The sequence below is a fragment of the Sceloporus occidentalis genome, unplaced genomic scaffold (assembly GCF_023333645.1).
Source record: "Sceloporus occidentalis isolate IW3139 unplaced genomic scaffold, rSceOcc1.0.p SCAF_91, whole genome shotgun sequence".
NCBI lineage: Eukaryota > Metazoa > Chordata > Lepidosauria > Squamata > Phrynosomatidae > Sceloporus > Sceloporus occidentalis.
In genome coordinates, this window is record NW_028317071.1 from 2,655,195 (window position 1) to 2,670,220 (window position 15,026).

Below are 15,026 nucleotides of genomic sequence, written 5' to 3' on the forward strand. Positions count from 1 at the left end.
GCAGCCAACGGACTTTGTTCGCAGCATTCCGGCTACCCGAAGGACCAGGAGCACCTAAGGGGAAGGCGCGAAGGGTCGTGCCGGTGAGAGGGGCACGCCATAAAGTCTACCTGTGGGTAAACCTCCTCGTCCTGCCCCCTCCAAGGCCCTGAGGGACGCTGTTGTTTGCTGCTGTTGCCGGGCTGCTCCTTGGGCAGCGAAGAACTTGCACAGCTGCGCATTTGTACAGGGACTTGGCAGCCAACGGACTTTGTTCGCAGCATTCCGGCTAACCGAAGGACCAGGAACACCTAAGCGGAAGGCGCGGAGGGTCGTGCCGGTGAGAGGGGCACGCCATAAATTCTACCTGTGGGTAAACCTCCTCGTCCTGCCCCCTCCAAGGCCCTGAGGGACGCCGTTGTTTGCTGCTGTTGCCGGGCTGCTCCTTGGGCAGCGAAGAACTTGCACAGCTGCGCATTTGTCCAGGGACTTGGCAGCCAACGGACTTTGTTCGCAGCATTCCGGCTAACCGAAGGACCAGGAACACCTAAGGGGAAGGAGCGGAGGGTCGTGCCGGTGAGAGGGGCACGCCATAAAGTCTACCTGTGGGTAAACCTCCTCGTCCTGCCCCCTCCAAGGCCCTGAGGGACGCCTTTGTTTGCTGCTGTTACCGGGCTCCTCCTTGGGCAGCGAAGAACTTGCACAGCTGCGCATTTGTCCAGGGACTTGGCAGCCAACGGACTTTGTTCGCAGCATTCCGGCTAACCGAAGGACCAGGAACACCTAAGGGGAAGGCGCGGAGGGTTGTGCCGGTGAGAGGGGCACGCCATAAAGTCTACCTGTGGGTAAACCTCCTCGTCCTGCCCCCTCCAAGGCCCTGAGGGACGCCGCTGTTTGCTCCTGTTGCCGGGCTGCTCCTTGGGCAGAGAAGAACTTGCACAGCTGCGCATTTGTCCAGGGACTTGGCAGCCAACGGACTTTGTTCGCAGCATTCCGGCTAACCGAAGGACCAGGAACACCGAAGGGGAAGGCGCGGAGGGTCGTGCCGGTGAGAGGGGCACGCCATAAAGTCTACCTGTGGGTAAACCTCCTAGTCCTGCCCCCTCCAAGGCCCTGAGTGTAGCGGGTGAACCCCAAATCCACAAACCCGAAGGCCCGTGGCCTGCCAGAGGACAAGCAGAGTCAAAGAGACCGAACTGGCTAGGATAAAAAAACGCTTTATTTTCTTGGCCAAGGGCAGCAGCACGCACACACACAGCAAGGTGGGCGTTATCAAAACTGCAGCGCTGAGGGCCTCTTGCCATCTTCTTTTATGCCCTTCTAACTCTACTTTTCCTAGCGTAAGCCAATCACAAAAGCGAAACAGCATTATGTCCTACATTGTCTTTTTGGCATTACATTTGCTTGGTATTACATTTGCTTGCTTGCTTGGAATGTACAGAGAGATAACTGTAAGATACATACTCGGCTAAGCTAGGCTCTTCAAGGCCGCTGGTTAAACACAGGCCATTGTATTCAGAGCCCTCCAGAGGAAGGAGGGGGTGATTATGTGAGTGTGTATACTACTGCCACACACAGAAAGAAAGAGTGGGGGCCAGCATAGCCCATTTGCACTTTACTCTGTAGGCTCAATCTATGGGCCTTCTGTAACTATTGATTCTTTTGCAAAGCAAAGTACAGAAGCAAGAAAGCATTATTATTATTATGTCCCTCTCATTCCCCCCTTTTTCTCTTTGAAAGTTGTGAAAACAAGTTTCACTATGAATGTTCATCATATGCCCTCATTATCATCATTTCTTTTGCTACAAAGCTTGCAGTGGTCTTAGTAATACTTCTCTTTATACATTGCAATAAGCATGGCACTAACATACATAACAATAGCCCTATTGTGAGGACAATTATTCCTGTTCCAAACAGACCTTTTAACCATCCAAAGTTTGGCAACCAGGATGTCAGCCAGTCCCATAGATTCCATCCTTTTCCCATGTGAGGAACCTCTGCTATTTTTGCTATTCTGTCGACATGCTGTCTGACATCTTCTTCATTGTCTGGGATGTATACACAACACTCCTGTTTTATTAGTGTACACACTCCTCCCTGACTGGCTAACATGGTGTCCAGTGCTAGCCTGTTCTGCAACACCATTTTTCTGATTTCTTTCTGTTCTTTGGCTAGACCAATGAGGGCTTCACCTGTCTTATTTGCCATGATTTCTACCACCGCCTGCAGTCTATATACTGCATTCAATAGGCCTCTATGGCCTCTCCAGTGTCTCATTGGGGCATAATCTTTTACAAGCTGCCTGCTTTCTTCCAAATCTCAGTAATTTCTAATTATTCCCTCAGGTAGTTCATTTCTAATTGTCATAGCTGGAAGTATGGTGGCTACATAACAATTCCCACTCCAATTCTCAGGCAAAATGGCATATGCACGTATCCCACAGATAAAATAATGTCCTTTCAAAGCAGGGAACGACCTTCTACATGATGCAGACACTGTCCATGATACACAATAACCACTTACATTCTGATTTTGCAAGGTGTATCCTGCCACCCAGCTACCATTGATATATGCCCCATTTATTTTTAGGTTGACTTTACACTTACTGATGCCCACTCTTGGTCCTGTGGTCTCATTGCATTGCCAGCACCATCGTCCTGCCTTTTGACCAACTTTATAGTACCCTTGGGTGGAGGGTTCAGACTTTACCCAACTCCAGCCCGTGCTGTTGTCTGGTCTATATGGTTTGGCCAATTCAGCAGAGTTCAATGGTACTACCTCAAAGGGCATCCCAGTGTGTGAGTCAAGGGGCATTTGGTGACACACCCAGCAGTCAGATACATTTAAAGCGTTCCCAATTTTCTGTGAGTATACCAAAAGGGAATTACTTTCTGAAAATCCATGACATCTCGGTGGGAATATGAACATCATTGCTATGAAACCAACTAACCAAATGATTATCATATGGTTAAGTGTGAGGCAGCTTACTCTGGATGAAGGTGGGCATATAGGAGGGGGTGATGAAAATGTTTGTGTTTGTGTTTCTACATCAATTGTGCAACACATCTCGTTTCCCATAAGTCCCTTCTGTCTTTCAGAATGGCTCTCGGAAGCCATTCCTCCTGTTACTTCGAGGCTGATCTTAGCATCATGACCTCGGAAGGGGGGCTCACGTTGCGATGCTGCCACTTCCTCCATCTCCATCTGTAGGATGTTTGGTGATCTTTACCTGCAAAGGATTGTCTTTATTGGTCTGTATGGTCCACACAGGTCCCTGTTGGGTGTGGTCCTTCTTGATGAGAGTGTAATGGACCCAAGGTTTAACTCCTTCCAGTTTAACTGCAGTTGGAGTTGTCGGCAAAATCACAAATGGTCCCTTCCACTTGGGTCCCAGGGTAGACGTTTTCCAATCTTTTAGCCACACAGTGTCCCCTGGAGAGAAAGAATGTAAAGCAGTAAAGGGGAACGGATATCTGATTTCACCCAGTTATTTGTACAACTGTTGCAAAATAATGCCTAATGCTTGGACTTCTTTAGCTAACCTGTTGGGACCCAAGATTCCTGGATCTGCATGCAATTGGGGAATTGCTAACGGTGGTCTGCCAAACACTAATTCATAAGGTGACAATCCCAAAAACCTGGTGGGTGTACACCTGACTTTTAACAACGCCATTGGTAAAACCTTAACCCAATTTAGTTTAGTTTCCTAGCACATTTTCTTCAAGTACAACTTCGGGCTGTAACACAGGTCTCTTGTAGGGGTTTTGACTTGGCTTTGGTCACACAACCTTTGGAGGCATTTCTGCACATACTTGAGAGCCAGTCAATATATATATAGTTTGTTCAGTCAAATATCTCAGTGTCTCTTCTCCTAAGTGACACAGGCTGTACATGTAAATGACAACTTCTAGACCAAGTTGGGATGGCCTAGCCTTTTGGGATGGGAAACAGTGTGGCTGAGTTAAGCATAGCTCAGTCTTTAACTATGCTGACCAAATGGCTGTAATAAAGTTATTATTATTTCTCCAATCTCAAACTTGTCTTCTACTTAGGCCTTTAAATTTCCAACAGGGTTTGAATTTAATGTGAGCTCATAACTTTAACAGTTTGCCCATAAATAAGTTTAACAGCTTCTTCCAACAAAAGAGAGATAGCCACAATGTTTCTGAGACAGCCTGGCTATCTTTGGCTCACAGGGTCCCTATTTTTATTGAAACAGGCTACAGGCTTATTCCAGGAACCAAGATGCTAGGTCTGCTGATGTCTGGTAATCCTAAAACAGGTGGGCTACAGTTGTCTTCTTGGTGTTTGCCTGTCCACAAAAAAAGTGCAGACTCTAGTAGTTTTTCTTTTAACATATCATACAGTGGCTTCACCAGAGAAGCAAGGTTTAAAATCCATATTTGACAGTATCTTGCCATCAGCTGTCTGCTAAGACTCTTGTATTCTGTTTTCTACTTTAGTCTTCTTTTTCCTCCACATCTCTCATTACCATGGCAGGAACATCCTAGGAAGCGGAATAGAAGGGGAGCTCTAGCATTGAATTCATGGCACCCTTTCCGCATCCACGCCTTCTTCCTCATCCTCATGCATCATCATTCCACATACTCTCATCTGGCCTCTCCAGTCCAATGGGACACATCATCCTCCTTCAGTGCTGCTGGGCCAGCAAACTTGCTTTTTCCTGCATCTGCTTCTCACATTTCCTTAAACTTCTGTCTGCCAAGGCTGAGACATTCCTCAGTCCTTCTACAACTTCTTCCAGGTATGGTTACAAAACATTTAAAACTCACTCAGGATTACAACCTCCAAAACTCAAAAACACTAAATTGATGAAAAAATGTCCTTTTCCCAAAAATCAAAAATCAAAATCCAAACAGTCCCAAACACTCTCAAAAGTGGTTGAATTTCATAAACATCAAAAGTTTAAAAAGCAAAAACTGAAAAACTGTTTAAAGTCTGGAAATGCTTTTCTTTGTTAGAAATCCTTCTCAGACTCTTTCAACTTAGCAAGATGTCTCTCTGTAATTTTATTGTTGTTGTTGTTGCTGCTGTTATCAAGTGCAGCTAAAACTTATTCTGCAATGGTAACTTCATCTCCTTTTTCATTAAGATAGCACTCTTGTTATGCTCTGGAACCCTTGTTGACTCTTTAGTGCCTCCACTGTTCACTTTTAGGGTATTACGAGAACTCGCTCTTTCTCTCTCTCATGCTTTCTTAAAAGAAACCTTCTTTGTCCTCTCTGTAGTGCACACAGTGTCTTATCTCTGGCCTTGCCTTGAGGAACTGAAAGTATTTTTTTTTTCCTCCATGGCAAGAATAAAGGGGGGCAGGAGAAAAAAGAAAGCCTTCGCTCTCTAGAAGGAAACTTTTCCTTTTTAAATTGCTCAATGAAAGTTTTCCCAAAAAGCTGTTAGCAATCCTGTCCCATTTATTTCCTCATTGTCTCCTGCTTTTCTCTGGGTGGTTGGCTGTGTGCTCTGTATTATATTTCAGGATTTCTCTCTCAGGATTCCTCTCTCAGGCCTCCATGCATACACCCTTCCTCAGCCTGGATTTCCACAATCCAAAGGCTTCTTGTGAGTCTCTTTCCTTTTACAAACATGCTTGGTTCTTTCATGTGTTCTGCATAACTTTGCAAACCCGTCTTTACTCTTTAAATGTGGTTGTTCTACTGCTCTCACAACCAAATTTCAAGCTTGTCCTGCTTTGTTACTCCAGGTTCTCTGTTACTTTAGGACAGCAAAACTCATCTGTTTCCTCACTCAATCTGTGGAAGTTTGTTGTTTGTATATTGTATGTATTATAATGTATAGCACTGTGTAAATTTACAGTGCTTTATAAATAAAGGTTAATAATAATAATAGTTCCTTTAAACTCACACAGATTGGGATTATATTTTTCTTTAACAGGAGTGTTTTCCACACAAACTGGTATTTCATTAATGTGATTTTTCTTCTTATATGATATACAGTCCATTTGGGTGCTTTTAAATTACTCTAACACCCATCTTTCATTTTTCATTTTAAACACTCCAGGCTTTTAATCTTTCTTCTGCCCATGCTCCTGTGTTTATCTTCTGTTTGCTCCTTTTTAAATTTTAGACACAGTCCTCAGAGCAAACGGACATAGGCTTTTTCAAATTTCATCACAAATTTCTAGTTTCAGGCAAAGTCTGTTTCAAAGGTACTGGGCATCTAGGAGCATTTTAGAACTCATTGGCTATTCAGTGTATTGCATAAACTTTAATCTCTTCCAATAGGCTGACAAAAGGGGTCTTATTTTACAATTAAAACTCTTAGCATTTTATTACTCAGTCTCTGTTTTTTCCTTCAGGTTCTCATTCACTGGCCCATAGATCACAAAACTCGAGAACCCTCTCTGTTGTTGTTTTGTTTTTGAATCTTCCTCTTGCCTTAGGCAAACTTGCATCACTGTTGCCAGTCTCCTTCACAATTGGTCTCCATGTCTTTAGCACATGAAGAATCACAGAATTGTAGATTTTTCTCATGTAGTTTGTATTTTAACTACCATGCAACATTGTTCTTAACCATGGCAGATTTTCTTTTACAACATTGTACCATGCATTAATGTAGTATTGATCTGGATGGTACTTTGCTGTAAAGGCTAACACTTTCTTTATAGGTTTTAGGTCCAAGGACACAATAGCTGGCCAGGGGGAATCTAAAGGGAAAAGTGGCCACTCTAACATACAAAAGGTTTGTTTGTTTGTTTCAACTTCCCTGCTTTTCGGTGCCTGCCGAAATGTGTTTTTCTCCAAAGTTTGCTAGCATACAATCCAAAGACGTCTTGCCTCCAGTTTTTGATTTTCCATTAACCCTTGCAGACTAGATTGGGGCACCCTCCCTAGTCTTTTGAACAGCTGTTTTTATTAGCCCAATGGCACCTTGCCTTTTGAACTTTTTCCTCCCATTGCAGACTAGATTTAGTCTGTCTTATTGCAGACTAGGTCTTGGGTAAGCACCCTCACCAGCCTGTCTTAATAGTTTTCTTTTTCTTTTTCTTTTTTTTCCTTTTCCCTTTTTCTTTTAACATACAATCCAAGGGGGTCAGTCCCTTTGACTTCCCTGATCCCATTGCGGTAACTAGGGTCTCGAATCACCCTCACCTAGACCGACTTTAACTGCAGTTTCCCTTAGGTTACAACCTATCTTTATATCCATTGCGGTAACTAGGGTCTCGGATCACCCTCACCTAGACCGACTTTTATAGCCTAGACTTTCCTTTTCTTTTCTTTATTCCCAACTGCGGTACATAAATCACCATTCACACAAGGGTTGACAGGGAGTTCGTGGTTACTTAAGGAAATGGGGAAGTAACCACTTGAACACTCAGACTGGTAGCCTGTGCCCCCAGACGATCATGGCAAGCGACAGAAACCGTACCAGCCTCATAGGTCATGCACTCTGCACACAAAAGCCTCCCACATTTGATTCACACATTCCCCTTGTGTTCATACTTGCCTCCTCCTCCTCCGGTGCACCGGTCGTCCTGAAGCGGTTATCCTAGCCACCTGGTTCGGCACCTAACACTGGGACAGCCACGTCGGACGGCGCGAAGACTGCCAACGGTTATTAGTAGGGGCCCCTCTCGTTGCACAGAAGTCCCGTCGTCCGCCGGGGTGGTGTCAGCATGGCGGGGCTAACACCCTCTTCCCTGACTCTGTCCTCCAAAATGGCAGGGGGGAATCCCGGACGATCACCCCCAGAAAATGTAGCGGGTGAACCCGAAATCCACAAACCCGAAGGCCCGTGGCCTGCCAGAGGACAAGCAGAGTCAAAGAGACCGAACTGGCTAGGATAAAAAAACGCTTTATTTTCTTGGCCAAGGGCAGCAGCACGCACACACACAGCAAGGTGGGCGTTATCAAAACTGCAGCGCTGAGGGCCTCTTGCCATCTTCTTTTATGCCCTTCTAACTCTACTTTTCCTAGCGTAAGCCAATCACAAAAGCGAAACAGCATTATGTCCTACATTGTCTTTTTGGCATTACATTTGCTTGGTATTACATTTGCTTGCTTGCTTGGAATGTACAGAGAGATAACTGTAAGATACATACTCGGCTAAGCTAGGCTCTTCAAGGCCGCTGGTTAAACACAGGCCATTGTATTCAGAGCCCTCCAGAGGAAGGAGGGGGTGATTATGTGAGTGTGTATACTACTGCCACACACAGAAAGAAAGAGTGGGGGCCAGCATAGCCCATTTGCACTTTACTCTGTAGGCTCAATCTATGGGCCTTCTGTAACTATTGATTCTTTTGCAAAGCAAAGTACAGAAGCAAGAAAGCATTATTATTATTATGTCCCTCTCATGAGGGACGCCGTTGTTTGCTGCTGTTGCCGGGCTGCTCCTTGGGCAGCGAAGAACTTGCACAGCTGCGCATTTGTCCAGGGAATTGGCAGCCAACGGACTTTGTTCGCAGCATTCCGGCTAACCGAAGGACCAGGAACACCGAAGGGGAAGGCGCGGAGGGTCGTGCCGGTGAGAGGGGCACGCCATAAAGTCTACCTGTGGGTAAACCTCCTCGTCCTGCCCCCTCCAAGGCCCTGAGGGACGCCGTTGTTTGCTGCTGTTGCCGGGCTGCTCCTTGGGCAGAGAAGAACTTGCACAGCTGCGCATTTGTCCAGGGACTTGGCAGCCAACGGACTTTGTTCGCAGCATTCCGGCTAACCGAAGGACCAGGAACACCGAAGGGGAAGGCGCGGAGGGTCGTGCCGGGGAGAGGGGCACGCCATAAAGTCTACCTGTGGGTAAAACTCCTCGTCCTGCCCCCTCCAAGGTCCTGAGGGACGCCGTTGTTTGCTGCTGTTGCCGGGCTGCTCCTTGGGCAGCGAAGAACTTGCACAGCTGCGCATTTGTCCAGGGACTTGGCAGCCAACGGACTTTGTTCACAGCATTCCGGCTAACCGAAGGACCAGGAACACCTAAGGGGAAGGCGCGGAGGGTCGTGCCGGTGAGAGGGGCATGCCATAAAGTCTACCTGTGGGTAAACCTCCTCGTCCTAACCCCTCCAAGGCCCTGAGGGACGCCTTTGTTTGCTGCTGTTACCGGGCTCCTCCTTGGGCAGCGAAGAACTTGCACAGCTGCGCATTTGTCCAGGGACTTGGCAGCCAACGGACTTTGTTCGCAGCATTCCGGCTAACCGAAGGACCAGGAACACCTAAGGGGAAGGCGCGGAGGGTCGTGCCGGTGAGAGGGGCACGCCATAAAGTCTACCTGTGGGTAAAGCTCCTCGTCCTGCCCCCTCCACGGCCCTGAGGGACGCCGCTGTTTGCTCCTGTTGCCGGGCTGCTCCTTGGGCAGAGAAGAACTTGCACAGCTGCGCATTTGTCCAGGGACTTGGCAGCCAACGGACTTTGTTCGCAGCATTCCGGCTAACCGAAGGACCAGGAACACCTAAGGGGAAGTCGCGGAGGGTCGTGTCGGTGACAGGGGCACGCCATAAATTCTACCTGTGGGTAAACCTCCTCGTCCTGCCCCCTCCAAGGCCCTGAGGGACGCCGTTGTTTGCTGCTGTTGCCGGGCTGCTCCTTGGGCAGCGAAGAACTTGCACAGCTGCGCATTTGTCCAGGGACTTGGCAGCCAACGGACTTTGTTCGCAGCATTCCGGCTAACCGAAGGACCAGGAACACCTAAGGGGAAGGCGCGGAGGGTCGTGCCGGTGAGAGGGGCACGCCATAAAGTCTACCTGTGGGTAAACCTCCTCGTCCTGCCCCCTCCAAGGCACTGAGGGACGCCTTTGTTTGCTGCTGTTGCTGGGCTGCTCCTTGGGCAGCGAAGAACTTGCACAGCTGCGCATTTGTCCAGGGACTTGGCAGCCAACGGACTTTGTTCGCAGCATTGGGGCTAACCGAAGGACCAGGAACACCGAAGGGGAAGGCGCGGAGGGTCGTGCCGGTGAGAGGGGCACGCCATAAAGTCTACCTGTGGGTAAACCTCCTCGTCCTGCCCCCTCCAAGGCCCTGAGGGACGCCTTTGTTTGCTGCTGTTGCCGGGCTGCTCCTTGGGCAGCGAAGAACTTACACAGCTGCACATTTGTCCAGGGACTTGGCAGCCAACGGACTATGTTCGCAGCATTCCAGCTAACCGAAGGACCAGGAACACCTGAGGGGAATGCGCGGAGGGTCGTGCCGGTGAGAGGGGCACGCCATAAAGTCTACCTGTGGGTAAACCTCCTCGTCCTGCCCCCTTCAAGGCCCAGAGGGACGCTGTTGTTTGCTGCTGTTGCCGGGCTGCTCCTTGGGCAGCGAAGAACTTGCACAGCTGCGCATTTGTCCAGGGACTTGGCAGCCAACGGACTTTGTTCGCAGCATTCCGGCTAACCGAAGGACCAGGAACACCTAAGGGGAAGTCGCGGAGGGTCGTGCCGGTGAGAGGGGCACGCCATAAATTCTACCTGTGGGTAAACCTCCTCGTCCTGCCCCCTCCAAGGCCCTGAGGGACGCCGTTGTTTGCTGCTGTTGCCGGGCTGCTCCTTGGGCAGCGAAGAACTTGCACAGCTGCGCATTTGTCCAGGGAATTGGCAGCCAACGGACTTTGTTCGCAGCATTCTGGCTAACCGAAGGACCAGGAACACCTAAGGGGAAGGCGCGGAGGGTCGTGCCGGTGAGAGGGGCACGCCATAAAGTCTACCTGTGGGTAAACCTCCTCGTCCTGCCCCCTCCAAGGCCCTGAGGGACGCCGTTGTTTGCTGCTGTTGCCGGGCTGCTCCTTGGGCAGAGAAGAACTTGCACAGCTGCGCATTTGTCCAGGGACTTGGCAGCCAACGGACTTTGTTCGCAGCATTCCGGCTAACCGAAGGACCAGGAACACCGAAGGGGAAGGCGCGGAGGGTCGTGCCGGGGAGAGGGGCACGCCATAAAGTCTACCTGTGGGTAAAACTCCTCGTCCTGCCCCCTCCAAGGTCCTGAGGGACGCCGTTGTTTGCTGCTGTTGCCGGGCTGCTCCTTGGGCAGCGAAGAACTTGCACAGCTGCGCATTTGTCCAGGGACTTGGCAGCCAACGGACTTTGTTCACAGCATTCCGGCTAACCGAAGGACCAGGAACACCTAAGGGGAAGGCGCGGAGGGTCGTGCCGGTGAGAGGGGCATGCCATAAAGTCTACCTGTGGGTAAACCTCCTCGTCCTAACCCCTCCAAGGCCCTGAGGGACGCCTTTGTTTGCTGCTGTTACCGGGCTCCTCCTTGGGCAGCGAAGAACTTGCACAGCTGCGCATTTGTCCAGGGACTTGGCAGCCAACGGACTTTGTTCGCAGCATTCCGGCTAACCGAAGGACCAGGAACACCTAAGGGGAAGGCGCGGAGGGTCGTGCCGGTGAGAGGGGCACGCCATAAAGTCTACCTGTGGGTAAAGCTCCTCGTCCTGCCCCCTCCACGGCCCTGAGGGACGCCGCTGTTTGCTCCTGTTGCCGGGCTGCTCCTTGGGCAGAGAAGAACTTGCACAGCTGCGCATTTGTCCAGGGACTTGGCAGCCAACGGACTTTGTTCGCAGCATTCCGGCTAACCGAAGGACCAGGAACACCTAAGGGGAAGTCGCGGAGGGTCGTGTCGGTGACAGGGGCACGCCATAAATTCTACCTGTGGGTAAACCTCCTCGTCCTGCCCCCTCCAAGGCCCTGAGGGACGCCGTTGTTTGCTGCTGTTGCCGGGCTGCTCCTTGGGCAGCGAAGAACTTGCACAGCTGCGCATTTGTCCAGGGACTTGGCAGCCAACGGACTTTGTTCGCAGCATTCCGGCTAACCGAAGGACCAGGAACACCTAAGGGGAAGGCGCGGAGGGTCGTGCCGGTGAGAGGGGCACGCCATAAAGTCTACCTGTGGGTAAACCTCCTCGTCCTGCCCCCTCCAAGGCACTGAGGGACGCCTTTGTTTGCTGCTGTTGCTGGGCTGCTCCTTGGGCAGCGAAGAACTTGCACAGCTGCGCATTTGTCCAGGGACTTGGCAGCCAACGGACTTTGTTCGCAGCATTGGGGCTAACCGAAGGACCAGGAACACCGAAGGGGAAGGCGCGGAGGGTCGTGCCGGTGAGAGGGGCACGCCATAAAGTCTACCTGTGGGTAAACCTCCTCGTCCTGCCCCCTCCAAGGCCCTGAGGGACGCCTTTGTTTGCTGCTGTTGCCGGGCTGCTCCTTGGGCAGCGAAGAACTTACACAGCTGCACATTTGTCCAGGGACTTGGCAGCCAACGGACTATGTTCGCAGCATTCCAGCTAACCGAAGGACCAGGAACACCTGAGGGGAATGCGCGGAGGGTCGTGCCGGTGAGAGGGGCACGCCATAAAGTCTACCTGTGGGTAAACCTCCTCGTCCTGCCCCCTTCAAGGCCCAGAGGGACGCTGTTGTTTGCTGCTGTTGCCGGGCTGCTCCTTGGGCAGCGAAGAACTTGCACAGCTGCGCATTTGTCCAGGGACTTGGCAGCCAACGGACTTTGTTCGCAGCATTCCGGCTAACCGAAGGACCAGGAACACCTAAGGGGAAGTCGCGGAGGGTCGTGCCGGTGAGAGGGGCACGCCATAAATTCTACCTGTGGGTAAACCTCCTCGTCCTGCCCCCTCCAAGGCCCTGAGGGACGCCGTTGTTTGCTGCTGTTGCCGGGCTGCTCCTTGGGCAGCGAAGAACTTGCACAGCTGCGCATTTGTCCAGGGACTTGGCAGCCAACGGACTTTGTTCGCAGCATTCCGGCTAACCGAAGGACCAGGAACACCTAAGGGGAAGTCGCGGAGGGTCGTGCCGGTGAGAGGGGCACGCCATAAATTCTACCTGTGGGTAAACCTCCTCGTCCTGCCCCCTCCAAGGCCCTGAGGGACGCCGTTGTTTGCTGCTGTTGCCGGGCTGCTCCTTGGGCAGCGAAGAACTTGCACAGCTGCGCATTTGTCCAGGGACTTGGCAGCGAACGGACTTTGTTCGCAGCATTCCGGCTAACCGAAGGACCAGGAACACCGAAGGGGAAGGCGCGGAGGGTCGTGCCGGTGAGAGGGGCACGCCATAAAGTCTACCTGTGGGTAAACCTCCTCGTCCTGCCCCCTCCAAGGCCCTGAGGGACGCCGTTGTTTGCTGCTGTTGCCGGGCTGCTCCTTGGGCAGCGAAGAACTTGCACAGCTGCGCATTTGTCCAGGGACTTGGCAGCCAACGGACTTTGTTCGCAGCATTCCGGCTAACCGAAGGACCAGGAACACCTAAGGGGAAGGCGCGGAGGGTCGTGCCGGTGAGAGGGGCACGCCATAAAGTCTACCTGTGGGTAAACCTCCTCGTCCTGCCCCCTCCAAGGCGCTGAGGGACGCCTTTGTTTGCTGCTGTTGCTGGGCTGCTCCTTGGGCAGCGAAGAACTTGCACAGCTGCGCATTTGTCCAGGGACTTGGCAGCCAACGGACTTTGTTCGCAGCATTGGGGCTAACCGAAGGACCAGGAACACCTAAGGGGAAGGCGCGGAGGGTCGTGCCGGTGAGAGGGGCACGCCATAAAGTCTACCTGTGGGTAAACCTCCTCGTCCTGCCCCCTCCAAGGCCCTGAGGGACGCCTTTGTTTGCTGCTGTTGCCGGGCTGCTCCTTGGGCAGCGAAGAACTTACACAGCTGCACATTTGTCCAGGGACTTGGCAGCCAACGGACTATGTTCGCAGCATTCCAGCTAACCGAAGGACCAGGAACACCTGAGGGGAATGCGCGGAGGGTCGTGCCGGTGAGAGGGGCACGCCATAAAGTCTACCTGTGGGTAAACCTCCTCGTCCTGCCCCCTTCAAGGCCCAGAGGGACGCTGTTGTTTGCTGCTGTTGCCGGGCTGCTCCTTGGGCAGCGAAGAACTTGCACAGCTGCGCATTTGTCCAGGGACTTGGCAGCCAACGGACTTTGTTCGCAGCATTCCGGCTAACCGAAGGACCAGGAACACCTAAGGGGAAGTCGCGGAGGGTCGTGCCGGTGAGAGGGGCACGCCATAAATTCTACCTGTGGGTAAACCTCCTCGTCCTGCCCCCTCCAAGGCCCTGAGGGACGCCGTTGTTTGCTGCTGTTGCCGGGCTGCTCCTTGGGCAGCGAAGAACTTGCACAGCTGCGCATTTGTCCAGGGACTTGGCAGCCAACGGACTTTGTTCGCAGCATTCCGGCTAACCGAAGGACCAGGAACACCTAAGGGGAAGTCGCGGAGGGTCGTGCCGGTGAGAGGGGCACGCCATAAATTCTACCTGTGGGTAAACCTCCTCGTCCTGCCCCCTCCAAGGCCCTGAGGGACGCCGTTGTTTGCTGCTGTTGCCGGGCTGCTCCTTGGGCAGCGAAGAACTTGCACAGCTGCGCATTTGTCCAGGGACTTGGCAGCGAACGGACTTTGTTCGCAGCATTCCGGCTAACCGAAGGACCAGGAACACCGAAGGGGAAGGCGCGGAGGGTCGTGCCGGTGAGAGGGGCACGCCATAAAGTCTACCTGTGGGTAAACCTCCTCGTCCTGCCCCCTCCAAGGCCCTGAGGGACGCCGTTGTTTGCTGCTGTTGCCGGGCTGCTCCTTGGGCAGCGAAGAACTTGCACAGCTGCGCATTTGTCCAGGGACTTGGCAGCCAACGGACTTTGTTCGCAGCATTCCGGCTAACCGAAGGACCAGGAACACCGAAGGGGAAGGCGCGGAGGGTCGTGCCGATCAGAGGGGCACGCCATAAAGTCTACCTGTGGGTAAACCTCCTCGTCCTGCCCCCCTCCAAGGCCCTGAGGGACGCCGTTGTTTGCTGCTGTTGCCGGGCTGCTCCTTGGGCAGCGAAGGACTTGCACAGCTGCGTATTTGTCCAGGGACTTGGCAGCCAACGGACTTTGTTCGCAGCATTCCGGCTAACCGAAGGACCAGGAACACCTAAGGGGAAGTCGCGGAGGGTCGTGTCGGTGACAGGGGCACGCCATAAATTCTACCTGTGGGTAAACCTCCTCGTCCTGCCCCCTCCAAGGCCCTGAGGGACGCCGTTGTTTGCTGCTGTTGCCGGGCTGCTCCTTGGGCAGCGAAGAACTTGCACAGCTGCGCATTTGTCCAGGGACTTGGCAGCCAACGGACTTTGTT

General features: G+C 51.9%; 1 long non-coding RNA gene across 1 annotated transcript; it reads right to left on the minus strand.

Annotated features, from left to right (window-relative positions):
- Positions 1 to 1,180: 1,180 nt before the first annotated feature.
- LOC149284544 (uncharacterized) lies at positions 1,181 to 8,293 on the minus strand. The gene is made up of 2 exons (XR_016277826.1): positions 7,465 to 8,293; positions 1,181 to 3,411 (listed from the first exon to the last, which is right to left on the minus strand). It is a non-coding gene; the product is annotated as an uncharacterized LOC149284544 (long non-coding RNA).
- Between the last annotated feature and the right edge of the window lie 6,733 nt (positions 8,294 to 15,026).